The sequence below is a fragment of the Lepisma saccharinum genome, chromosome 4 (assembly GCF_977018435.1).
Source record: "Lepisma saccharinum chromosome 4, izLepSacc3.1, whole genome shotgun sequence".
In the NCBI taxonomy this organism is placed as follows: domain Eukaryota; kingdom Metazoa; phylum Arthropoda; class Insecta; order Zygentoma; family Lepismatidae; genus Lepisma; species Lepisma saccharinum.
Genome location: NC_139232.1, coordinates 13,291,328 through 13,305,069, shown reverse-complemented (window position 1 = coordinate 13,305,069; position 13,742 = coordinate 13,291,328). Strand labels below are relative to the sequence as shown.

General features: G+C 42.2%; 1 protein-coding gene across 3 annotated transcripts in view; it reads right to left on the bottom strand.

The window, feature by feature from the left end:
• The window catches only part of LOC145987097 (uncharacterized), a 60,653-nt gene that overhangs the window by 5,158 nt on the left and 41,753 nt on the right, over positions 1–13,742 (bottom strand). The gene's annotated exons all lie outside the window — the stretch shown is intronic.

The following is a 13,742-nucleotide window of genomic DNA, read 5'->3' as shown; positions in this document are numbered from 1 at the left end:
AATTATGGATCACCTGGTAACTCAAAATTATCACCTCTTTTACAGAGATTCTTGATGTCTTCCATTAAAGATGGTAGCTTAGCCCCACTTGTAAAAAAGAAAACTCCATAGTGGGTCTATGTTGCCATTTTCATTATTTAATTTCTTCCAGTGTTCTGCTATGTTCATCCCACACATTCAAATCTATGTTTTCCTCACTCTTAAAGCCTTCTCTTTTTAATCATATGCTTCTCCTCGGTGATGTGAGTTAACAAACCTCGTATTTAAATTTATAATGACCAAATTGTGTTTGTGTCATCTTATTCACATTTTTCTTGATGTTTGTCCTACATAATCTTTTGAACATGAACGTTATATTATATATTCCTGTGGATTCCACATCTGGTACAGATTTTCTCAATGTACATTCCAAATTTATTGGTGATCTAAAAACAATTTTGAAGTTAAATCTTCTAAAAAAAATGTAATTTGATGTGAGAATCCCTTGTGGAATGGAATACAAATAAATTTCTTTGCAACAGATTTTTCATCTTGGTCTGTTTTTTCCCCTTTAGTTTTGTTGTAACTTGTCTTTTGATTTGGTTCATTCCTACAGTTGTTAAAAGCCTAAAAACACAAATTTTGTTGCGACATTTCTGGAGAACACACGCTCCCTTCATCAGACATTTATTTTTAGGTTGAACTACAGCACCTTGAATAAGGTAGTGTGGAAAACGACCCAAGAAACTGGTTCCCGAGACGGGTGAGAACATAGATGGCAGTGCGATCAGTATCGGTGCTAATTTTCTTATGAAAGTAATGCGACTTTGTTAGTTTTTGGAATATATTATGTAGATTTGTTTGTCTTGAAAGGCGGTACGTAAATTGATGGAAACAGTTATATTTGTGGAGTGATTTGCAGTCACGAAATGGCATTAATTTGGAAAGAAAAGTAAAATAAAATGCATAAATAAATAGCATGCATGCGTAACACAAGAAGAAACATCGCAATGTGATTCCGGACGTCAGGTCTTGGACTGTGTATTAGAGTTTATTTTTCTATGTTATTAGAATATAAATACTATCCTGAGAGATATTTCATACCGAGGCGACAAACCACAAGTGTCGCTCGAAAGCGAGCAGTCGGTAATCAATGCAGCCTTTCGAACCGTAGGGACACAAGCTCTGACTGCACAGTTTCCTCAAGGAGATTTTTAGACCAAAGCGACATGTGACAAACGATACAAGGATTTCACACCAAAGCGACACGGGTCCTTCCGTCCAAGGCAACTTTCATACCGAAGCGAGACGTGACACATGTCGCTTGGGAACGAGCCAATCAAGAGCAACATTTCTCATTGTAAAGGCATGACGGGCAGCACAGGCCAGCGCTCGGTTCGTGAAATCCTCAAGCGATAAGTGTCGCGTGCCGCTTTGGTGAGCTATATCCCTAAAGCAAGACACTCATTGCATCGCGCATGCGTGAACAACAAACTACGGCAACACCTTCCAAGCTATTGAGGAAATGGCCCAGTTTGAGCGACACACAAGCGTGTCGTATCAATCATGTCGCCTAGATCTGTCGCTGCTAATAGACTGAAGTGCCGCTTCAAGGCTGTCGCTTGTAAATTAGTTGGGAACTCCCCCTGTAGTGCATTTCTTCGGTCTGAGCACCCTTCCTTTAAGGAGCTTTCCGACCAAAGTAACAAGTAGCATGCGAATACAACATATGAACGTGTCGTTTGCTGTTTCAACCCTTGTGCGCAATGAATGCTATTTTACAGTCTGGAAGTGTCTGTGTCACTAGTCACATCAGTGTAAACATCCCGTGTTGCTTGTCCCATTGGTCTGAAAGTTTCCTTACACTGATGGCAATGGCATTAAGGATATTTTGTGGGTTTCCCCTTGTCATTTCATGCAATCATCATTGCCGCGATTAGTTTAAAGCGAAAGAAAAGAGACAGTAAATATAAAAAATATTAATGCTTCAGTGTGCATATCTTCAAAAGAAATAATGATAATATTAATAATTATGAATCTAATTCATACACAAAAATTTAGTTACCAAGAACATTCCACGTGTATTTTTTCTCCCGTATTATTAATGAAAGTATAACGATAACAGGACGTGGTCGACTGTATAGAATGTTCATTAATATCTTCACGACCACTGTACTAAATATCATATCAATTATCACATTCGTAGAAATGCTTCATGTAAAAGAATCAGACATTGCAGCGAAAACTCCATTTACTTCCATTATAAGCAGACAAATACCATGCACCGAGAAAAATACCAGCGGCTCTAGCGGTATCATATTCGAGTGGAACCAGCCAGAGAGCCCAGAACCGTGCCGTTTTCCACACTACGTTATTCAAGGTGCTGTAGTTTGAACCAAAGGAAACTAACGAAGGACTAAAATTAAATGGACTGATTCAGCATATGCAGATGATGTAAACTTATTAGGGGATGATATAAATACAATTGAGGGTTAAGAATTCATAGCATAAATTTTGTAACATTGATGAGTGTCAGTTTCCAGAAAGCCCCGCACTACATTGGCTAACTGGCTGAACTCCACCCTGGCCCGAATTATCCTAAATGCGTCGGTTCCCGCACGGTGTCTGGTTAAGTAACAGACGCACAAAGACGATATATACATACATTTAATGTCTATATTACACATATACGAAGGACTATACAATAACTAAACAATATACACGAAGGACTGTCTATTCGGCTGTAGAATGTCTCTACAGCGCACTTGTAACCGCGCGCGTGTGACACGGTTCCTTTCACGACGACTCTCTGATGACGACTGTTCTTTTCTTGTGGCAACGCCCAAGCTAAGCACCTGGCTCAACTCTCGGGACGTTCCCGAATTTACTTGTGGGTGTAAGTTCCCGTAATCAAGAATGCGGGAGGTTCCGCAGTTTCTTACTCCCACACATTTCACACATGAATAACTCCCACATACACATTATATATAAAAATGGAAAACAAGATAAAAACACTAATTATATACATTGTTCACCGAACACACTCCCCCCATTGAAATATTAATTTCAACCACAATCAATAATTTCAATGTAGTACACTTATGTCTCCTTAGAATAGGGGAGAGGAGCAAGTTTCACAATTGGATGTCTGTATTGCCCATCAGCTGTTCGCACTGTCACTGATCGTACTAACTTGTCTGGTCCTGGATGAACTTTCACTACTCTTCCTAGCTTCCATTGCTGTGGAGAGGTAGGTTCTTTCAACAACACCAGATCTCCTATCTGTAGATTTTCCTTCTTCTCCATCCACTTGGGCCGCTGCTGGAGTCTGGACAAGTACTCTGTTGCCCACCGTTTCCAAAAATGTTGCGTCATTTTTTGGATCAATTGCCACTTAGACAAACAATTCGACGTGGATGACGTAAAGTCTGCTTGTGGTACAGACAGTAACGAATCACCGGTTAAGATGTGTCCTGGCGTGAGTGCCGTTAGGTCATTTGGATCACTACTCAACTCCGTTAAGGCGATCTCCTACCCCGGCGAAGGTCTGAGCATTTTCTATGTAAGCTTATGGGATGTTTTCGGTATTTTGGTCACGATTATCTTGAGAACCAGTCGACAAAAATTTTCCAAATTTTGATTGAACACTGAGAAAGGATGTTTCTAGAGACCCACTGATTAATATTTTCATTTTTTGCATCAACGTCCCGAAAATTAATTAATTCATTTTACTCTATTTTCACTTTTCTTGACACAGCAACCCTGCAGAGCCCAGTCGCCTGGCTCTTCACGGACCCTCGTTCACGACTATATGGCGTACGCTTTTAGAAGGAACATGAGTTCAGCCAATACGCAGCCAGTGCTGTCGCGCTGCTGCCAAACCAACTTCTAGCGGAAAGGAAACGCAGAGATTTCGCCGTGTCCAATATTCAGCTTTTAATATATAATGCATGCTCGTGATATTTGAGTAGAATGAAATACATAGTAAAGAATTCTACACAGGATTATATCATATCACTGCAGCATATAAGAGAAACTCGTACCTCAAAGAAGTTTGAAGATATTTATTATATAGGAACTGCAAGACCATCATCATCACTCTCGTTTCTGTTTTCTGGCATGTTTCCCAGAAGATCTGAATAGGGGTTCACCGATTTCTATGTAGATACGTTACCCTGTTTTATAATACGCAACACAGTATGCACACAGACAGCACACGCTTTAGCCGTAAGTTCTCGACTCGGAGAAAACACTGTTTCAGCATGCACTTCTGCCAACGCCAATTCCTTGAAGCAAGAATACACTAGATTTCTGTCTTGTGAACGCAATATTTTACCCTTGGTGCCTGTACTACTTGTAATAGGTTTCGAGAGCGACATTATTAATTTGATTTGATTTACTTTATTTTATTTAACTTTTCTGTCACTTTTGGTTAATTGCGAAGATGGGAATGAGTGATGATATGATGAAATTGATGGATGGACATTCACAAAATCCATGTCCAGGCCGGAATTTGAACCCGGGATCCCTGGCGTCGTAGCGCGATATGCTAACCACTCCACCATGGGAGCCGTCGCGAAATTATGAAATAACACTCGAGGAACACACACTATTGCATAACGCTGGACTTCACAGCGCGCTACGACGCCAGGGGTCCCGGGTTCGAATCCCGGCCCGGGCAAAGGTGTTTGTAAGTGTCCCTTCATCAATTTTATCATAGCATCATCCATCCTCATCTTTGCGATTAGCCAAAGGTAGCAGAAAAGCGAAGTAAAATAAACCAACATTTAATCAATCAATAAGGGCCATATTGAATCGTCTCACAACTGTTCTTCGTGGCGTACGAGTACAATTATCTTACACCGCCCTTGTTACGAAAACGCTGAACTGAAAGTGACTCAGACTCGCAATGTTCGTAAACGCTCAAGACAATGAAGGGCCATTGTTCATATTCAGCCGAATTTGACACCCATAGCTTTACCAAGACCCAACTCAGCGGCATTCAAAACAAGTTGGCAAATAAAAAAAACAGACGGAACACTGAAGGAAAACGAAGGGTCATGGTGTGTGTGCAGAGACGCGCTGTTTCCCTTGTTTCTTCGAGAAACGATATCTTCGGCTGTAGGCGACGGAAATGCATGGGACTTGGACAGTCAGGTCCATAATGTCGTGTCCCATGCAATGATGAACCTTAAAGTGGTAAGTTTTATAAAGAACTTCTTGCCTGCAAAAAAAGTTACAGAACACGGCGCTTAACTTGCTCGCCGCAGTTTCCTAACTGTACAACGTTGCACTCCTGCTATTGGCTAGTCGCCAAGGACACGCTCTCCGTAACTCCGCCCGATATCGCTTCTAAAACCGTGCGTCGTATAATGAGCCGGGAGAAGAAGGGAGGGAGGCCCGAGGATAACTCACCAGATGTTTTCGAGCTGTAGAAATCTGCTTCAGGTATAAATATCCGGGGAGGAAAGCTCTCGGAAGATTTAACTGAATATTTTTGAAATTATAGGGCTAACTTGAAAATGGACAAAAGAAAGTGTTCAGGAATGCGAATAGAATCAGAACAGATATATATTCACTTAGTCTGGAGTATGAAATTTCTCGAAGTACCGGGATGGCGAAAGTATGCTGTAAAGCATTGCTGTTCTCAAGGAGGGGTTGAGGACAGCATATTCCCCAGTATCTCAGATGTCAAGAAGAGAAATAAATTACACAATGTCCATTTCAAGAATATTTCGGCAAAAATAAAGCGCAGGTTAAGTAGTTCATGAATATCTGGATAATGAACTTCTAACAATTGTATAGATCAGTCTCCCACCCCATCCATGACCAATAGCGCGTCCCCCCCTTAGATCATGCCATAATTCCCATAAAATATTTTATTGCGACACTCTCCTATTACTGAAAGTCATTTTTTAAGATTTACTGAATAATTTACTTGATCTGCCCCTTCTCCAAATTATTCCTTTTCTTCATCTTGGAACCAATTATAGTGAGTTGAATTAATGACTAATCAAGTATGTTCCCCTCCGCCTCATCGCACACATTGCACAACGATGTCCTTTTTATACATATATTTTAGAAAAATATATTGAATTTTATGATAGTGAAAGGAAAAATATTCCTCACCAAGAATTTAGATGGGGCGGTCTGCGTCATTATCCCCTCACGCGCGAAGCGCCTAATAATCCGGGAGGAGGGGGAGACCCAAGAGAATAAAACCCAGATGCACTTGACCTGCATGCAACCGGTTTCGGGTATATGTAACAGGGGAAAGACCCCTCAAGATCAATCTTGGTATTTCTTTTTCTAAATTGTGGACGGGAAGTTTCGGAGCAAACGTTTGATGAATAGAAACAGAATAATCGCAGATAGTGTATATTCGTTTAGTATGGAATATGAAATTACTGTGCTTCAAACAGTGCTTCCGGCAAGGAGGGGCTGCGGGCGGCGGCATATTCCCAAGAATACAGATCAATTGCGCTAAATCAATTTCAATTTCAAAAATATTTCAACAACGACCAATATATTGTTTTGTTCCGTGGTGGAGGATTCTCCCCGATGGCACATTGTTAGCTTCATCGCCTTGTAATCAAGGCGTCCCTGGTTTAATAACCGGTGGAGACACATAGTAGTTCGGATCCCACTTTAAGCTGTAGGCCCAGTCCCGATTAGCTTTACTATGCATAAAATGCAATTAAATCAATGTTTCATGGTCGCAAAAGTGTAAAACATCTGAGTCACATAAAATATAACGTATATAAAATATATAATGCATGGTTTCGTTACACATTCCAACTTTAGGCCAAAACCTAAATAGTTTTACTAAATTAAAAAAAAATTACTCTCAAAAGAGGAACACTGAAAAATTTGTTTAAAAGCAGATTTTCATGCCCCAAATATCGTACTAACAATAATATTACATACGCGTGTATGCATAATCACACAATAGCAGTAAAGTGGAAAATAAAATACGAAAATTGTATTTATTTTAACTCCACATACATACATGCACCTCCATAAGTGTGTTATGTATTATGTATCTGCATGTCTGTGTTAACTTATATTTCTGTTATTGGCCTGCAACCGTGGCGGAGTGGTTGGCACAGCGCTCTACGATGCCATGGGTCCTGGGTTCGAATCCCGGCCTGAGCATGGATGTTCTTTGTGATTGTGCCTTCACAATTGACGTCTCGTCACTTCTCGGCAGCGAGGGCTGAGAAGCTGAATTGCTTTAACTCGGTGCAGGCTTCATCCTACATTCGTTCGGATGAGCCGGAGCCTCATTTTCGCGATTAGCCAAAACTGGATTAAAAGCGACGCGAAATAACAAGAAATCAAAATGATCCGTAAATATGTTTCATGCTTCAGGACGTACTGGTAACCTTCATTTTTCACCCCCTGGAAGTTTTTTTGCCCTAGTCCATGTCTATGCAAGAATACGTTTATCTACGAATACGACAATTCTATTTATTACGTAAGGCATTATACAATATACCCCGAGGAAATATCATTATTTACGAGATTTTCTTCTCTCAGAAGATGTAAAATTGGGTTTTCATGTTGTTGTGTTGAAATATTAAAATATTATACTGGCATAAATAGGCTACTTGTATTTTGTGCATGAAATGTTTCATTGCATTAGTGATAAGAGCTTTCGAAATGATTGATTTAATAGTTAATTGGTTCTAATGTAGCCATTATGTAAAATTCATACATCCACAACCCGAAATCCGGACAGTCGGGCCGACCTGCGTGCGAAGTGATTAGCATAGCATGCTAAAACGCCGGGTGTCCTGGGTTCGAATCCCGGCCACGGCGTAGAAGTTTTTTTTGTGAGTTGCCGTTCAACAATTTCATCTAATACGCATTCTTCATTATTGTTGCAATTATCCAAGTATCAGAAAGCAACGAATAATAACAAAATTAATCAGTCAATCAACGGACACTCGGTTCTAGGATCAGATCCAGGTACCCGGTTCCGCCGAACTTTATATTGTTTGCCATCTCTAGTATATACGTATGTAATCATGTATTATTTATAAGCGGATCTTCCCAATGCCGTAGTGGTTACGTCGTCGTCTTGTAATCAAGGAATCCCGAGGTCGATACCCGGTGCAGGCACATTGTGGTTCGGACTCCACTTTAAACTGTAGGTCCAGCCCTGGATAGCCTTTCTGTGCATAAAACAAATTTAAAAACAAACTCTACATTTATTTATGCATATATAGTATGGTCCGTTATCTACATTTATAATGGAAGAATAGTGTGTTTTACAATAATAAAAATAATGTAGTAACCAGCCCTGTTACGGAAACGCCACTGCTTTAGAAACATATTTGTCTCTCAGACTCAAACTCTCGGACCAAATTCCAACTTCATATTTTTCTTGGTCCGGAACACACTTCACCAATTTCATGCCACCACTTCCAGTCCATAATTTAAAAGCTACCCAGTTAAAAGCCAAAAGACATGTTGCTTTCTTTTCATCTTCTAAACCTGTTGTGTGTTGGGGCGAAACCACCCGCCGTGTTCCAAACCCTCTTTCTACAAGGTCATTAGGCGACACCGAGCAGCTGCAGTGAACCTGCCGGCCGGCAACAGGGTTGCCCTGTCAAGAAAAGTGAAAAAAAGTCTGATATTTCACAAATAAAATGAATTAATTAATTATGGGGACGTTGATGCAGAAAATTAAAATATCGATCAGTGGTTCTCTAGAAACATCCTTTCTCAGCGTTCAGTTAAAATTTGAAAATTATCTGTCTACTGGTTCTCGAGATAATAGTGACTAAAGTTACGCCCATAAGCTTACATGGAAAATTGCTCAAACCTTCGCCGGGGTAGGAGATCGCCTTAAGGGCCTCGAGTTAAGACACGCCTCTATTTGTGTCAAGAACGTGATGAATTGCTCATAAGTGAGTAATGTTGAGCCCATAACTCTTTTCAAGTGATATTTCACTGCCTTCACTGAAATTTCCCATACACCACCCCAATGAGCTGCTCCCGGTGGATTGAAATTCCATTGTATGCCTTGCGAGGCCGTAACATCTGACACCGATTGGACGTGCTCTTTTTGTCGCATGAATTAAAGTAGCTTTTTCAATTCTCTGTTTGCCCCTACGAAGTTCATTCCGCAATCGCTGAAGATCTGGTTAGGTTTACCACGCCTGGCCACAAACCTACAAAATGCGGCAATGAATGTAGGCGTTGATGCATCATTTACCGCTTCCAAGTGAATTGCTTTGGTTGCAAGACACACGAAAAGAGTGACGTATCCTTTGGTGATTTTTGAAGACCTGAGTTGGCAACTCTTTATTGAAAATGGGCCGCAGTAATCTACATCTGTATTTGCAAATACTCGGCCTGGATTGACGCGAGGGGCTGGCAAACTACCCATGAGTTGAGTTGCTGTCAACTGTTTTTCCTTAAAACATTCTTTGCACTTAAACACAATTTTTCGAATTAAGTCCCTCCCTCGTATAATCCAAAAACGTTGCTGTAGGACAGCGAGAAGCAATTGTGATCCCGCATGCAAATGTTTCAAATGTTCATGTTTCACGATGAGCTCTGTAAGTTTATGTTCACGAGGTAACAGAATGGGATGTTTCTTATCAATTGTCATTTGTGCATTGTGTAAACGTCCACCTACTCTCAGAATTCCCTCCTGGTCCAGGAAAGGAGTCAAATTGAGTAATGGGTTGTTCGAAGGCAAAGGATTCCCTTCCTTCAAATGCTTCATTTCTGTAGGGAATGCTGTAATTTGTGCTTGTTTCACTAACACAAGCAACGTGTGATTAAGTTCGCGTGCTGAGAGGGGTCCAAACTGACGTTCATTAGTACCTCGCTTGGTGTTATGCATAAATCTGAAGCACCAAGTCGCTACTCCTTGGAGCTTTGATAAGTTTGAATACTTGTTTACTAATAACTCCTCCACCTCGACCGAAGACTGTAACACGAGAAGACCCTTTTTTCTCTCTCTCTCAACCTCAGCTGTTGCTGCTGCGTTGAGCGTGCGTGTAGGATTGAAGGACTGATTACGTAACCACTGTGGACCGAAGAACCAAATATCACGTTCGAGCAGGGTTGAGGGAGAAATTCCTCTTGTCGCCAAATCAGCTGGATTCTCTTCACTGCACACGTGGAACCAATTCTCTGCAGGGAGAACGTCGTGTATTTTAGCAACTCTGTTGGCAATAAATGTACGCCAATTAGAAGGAGAAGAGTTTATCCAACACAAAACTATTGTAGAGTCAGTAAATGCACGGATCTCTGTAATGTTCAAATGAAGAGCTTCCTTTATTGTCTGCAGCAAACGTATGAGTAACACTGCAGCACAGAGTTCGAGTCTCGGGAGAATCACTTTCTTCAGAGGCGCGACTCTCGTTTTGCTTGCTACAAGATGCACTTCAACACTGCCGTCGCTGTATGTAGAACGTAAATAGGCAGTGGCCGCATAGGCCCGCTCGGAACTGTCACAAAAGCCTATCAGTTCGCACGTTACCGGTTTTGAAGACACGATGCGCCTAGGCACCTTAATATCCTGCAATGTATGCAACTCCGCCCGAAAACTTTGCCATGCAATTTCTAGTTCTGGTGGAAGTACATCGTCCCAATCAAGCTTAACTTGCCAAAGTGTTTGCATGAAGATCTTTGCTTTGACAGTTACTGGAGATATCCACCCGAGGGGGTCAAATATTTTCGCGATGTCTGATAACAAAATGCGCTTGGTCAATTGCTCACGAATTGCGGGTTGTGTCACTGATACCGCGAATTCGTCACTCGCTGGATGCCATTCGATCCCGAGTGCCTTTATATGTTCATTTATGCTCACATCCAATGCAAAGTTCGTTTCTCGCAAATGTACAGGGATTTCATTCAATACTTCTGAATTATTCGAGCAGTATTTCCGCAATTCGAAACCACCTCTTTGTAGAAGTTCACTTATTTGTTTTTGTAACGCGATAGCTTGTTTTACTGTATCACTGCCAGTCACTAGATTGTCTACAAAGAAGTCTCTTAATGTAATTGCCGCTGCTTCAGGAAAGTCTGCCTCTTCGTTGCGGGCCAGCTGTTGTAAACACCTGGTGGCTAAGAAAGGAGCACTAGCCGTACCAAACGTCAGTCTCTCTAATCTGAAGTCTCGTATCTCTTCTTTCGGTGACTTCCTCCACACAATGCGATGATATTCTGCATCATCTTGGTGTAATTTCACCTGTCGAAACATTTTGACAACGTCCGAAGTAAGGGCTATTTGATACGTACGAAAACGTAGCAACAAAGGCATTATGTTGTCTTGTATCTTAGGTCCTACAAGCAACTTATCGTTGAGGGAAACTCCTGTCGTCGTCTTCGCACTGGCGTCGTACACGATCCGTAAAGCCGTTGTGGAACTGTCCCTTTTGATGACACTATGGTGTGGGAGGTAGCAACTGCTTTCTTGGGACACAGGTAATTCTGAATTCGGAATGACGCTCATGTGACCCAGGTCTAGGTATTCCTGCATACACTCAGCATACTTTTCTTGACATTGTGGATTCTTGACGAGTTGTTTCTCCACTTGTTTGAGACGCTGCACCGCTAGGGGACGTGAAGCTCCCAGAACACCGCTTTGTTCTCGGAAGGGCAATCTCACAACATAACGACCATCGATGTCACGTTCGTGTGTGTTTCGAAAATGTTGTTCACAAAAGTTTTCTTCTTCGTTGTACAGTTTTACCGATGGCACAGTCTCTATTTCCCAGAAGCGCTGTAGGGTAGCGTCCAGATCACTACATGACGCATGATGTGATGACACTGCGCGTTTATTGCGCGGAACGTTAATTCTGCCCATAAGAATCCACCCAAGTGAAGTACTTATGGCCGTTGGTGTACCTACTGGACCTGCGACTTTCTCAGGTCTTAAAAGTAAGGGAACAATATCTGCACCAAATAAAATGTCTATTTTCCCTGGTTTGTTGAAGGACAGGTCGGCAAGATCAAGGTTATGTAGGTGTGTCCACTGTTGATCAAAAGTGAATTGCTGCTTGGGCAAATCATTTGTAATCTTCTTCACAACGATGGCTTTGGTGGTGTACGTTTCGTTGCCCGCTTTTGACCTAAACTGTAGGTCCACCATGGAACGAGAAGTACCGATACCGGTTGCCGAAATACCGGATATGGCAACACTGATGTGTTTCTTTCGAAGGCCTAATTGCTGACTACAGTCTTCCGTGACAAATGTACACTCGGAGCCCGTATCTAAGAGTGCACGAAAATGCCGAACGTTGTTGTGTCTATCCCTAACGACCACGGTGGCTGTAGACAAGAGAACTTCCTGCAATGGAATGGCTTTCTTCTTGTTGGCGATGTGGGACGTTACTTGCTGCGTAGAACTGGGATTTTCACGAGAGAAGTGAAGGGATGTGTGGTGCTTTCTAAAGCACACCATACACGTGCCTGAAGTACACTTTCCGACGTTACAATTCGATTTTAAACAGTTGTAGCACAGATCATGGGTTTTCACAAAATAGTACCGTTCTTGCACCGACATTTGTTGATACTTCTGACAAGTATGCAACCTGTGGTGTCCGCGGCATTTAGGACACACAGTTTCAGCACCTGTATGATACGAATTCACATTCTTTTTCACTTGACGATCAGTGGCCCTGGGAGGGGGTTTGCTGGACATTGGGAGGCTAGAGGTCACCGTAGATGCTGCAAGAGCTCTGGTACGCACATCTAGGAACGTAGTCAGGTCCTCGAACTTAGGAACTTCTGCATTCTTTAGTGAAAGTTCCCACTGTTGCCTAGATTCTGCATCCAACTTGTCGGTGGTGTGAAAGACTAATATTGCATCCCAAGCCTCTACAGGGATGTCCAAAACCTTCAGCACACGCACACACTCAGAAGTGACGTCAATGAGCTTGCGTAACCCTGTAGCCGAGCGTGATGGCACACAAGGTTGATTAACCAAGCGATTAATTGTGCTGTTCACAATCTCTCTCTTGTTTTGGTACCGCGAAACTAGCAGATTCCACGCCTCCTCGTAGTTTGCATCTGTTATTGCGATGGACTGGATTAATAATGACGGTTCACCCTTTAATGCCGAATTCAAGTACTGCAACTTCTGAGCGCCACTGAGGTATTTGTTGTCATGAACCGATGCCACGAATAAGTCCCGAAATGACAACCATTGATGAATGTCACCACTGAATTCTGGTAATGTTAGTTTTGGTAACCGAACGTCACTTTTCGCATCACTGTTCACCGCGACCGCGACAACGGGGGAAACGGCTTCCTTCTGTTTTTGGTACAGGGAGCCCAACAAGAACTCTAATCTGTCTTGCACCGCACTCAGTTCATCGTAGTACTCGGAAAACATTGTTTCTTCGCACTGTTTAGCGAGATTCACAAGTAATGCACTACAGTCTGCACTTAGCTGAAGGACCTTGTCTATGTAGACTTTAATTGTCGCACTTTCCAGCGTTGTTGAAGCTGACTTGTTTTCAATCCGAGTAACTTCCCGCTTGAGGACTGTCTTTGACGCCAGTAACTGCTCCATGTTGACTCGTCGTACAAGAGACGCTAAACGCATATGGCGGACCGAGGGTGTGGCACGTTGACTCTTCTTCTGGCTCGTTGATTTCCCGACGAACTACCGGAATACGGCACGAATACTACAATTGCGACGCATCCGTCCCGGAGGACCATTTGATGAGTGTCAGTTTTCAGAAAGCCCCGCACTACATTGGCTAACTGGCTGAACTCCACCCTGGCCCTAATTA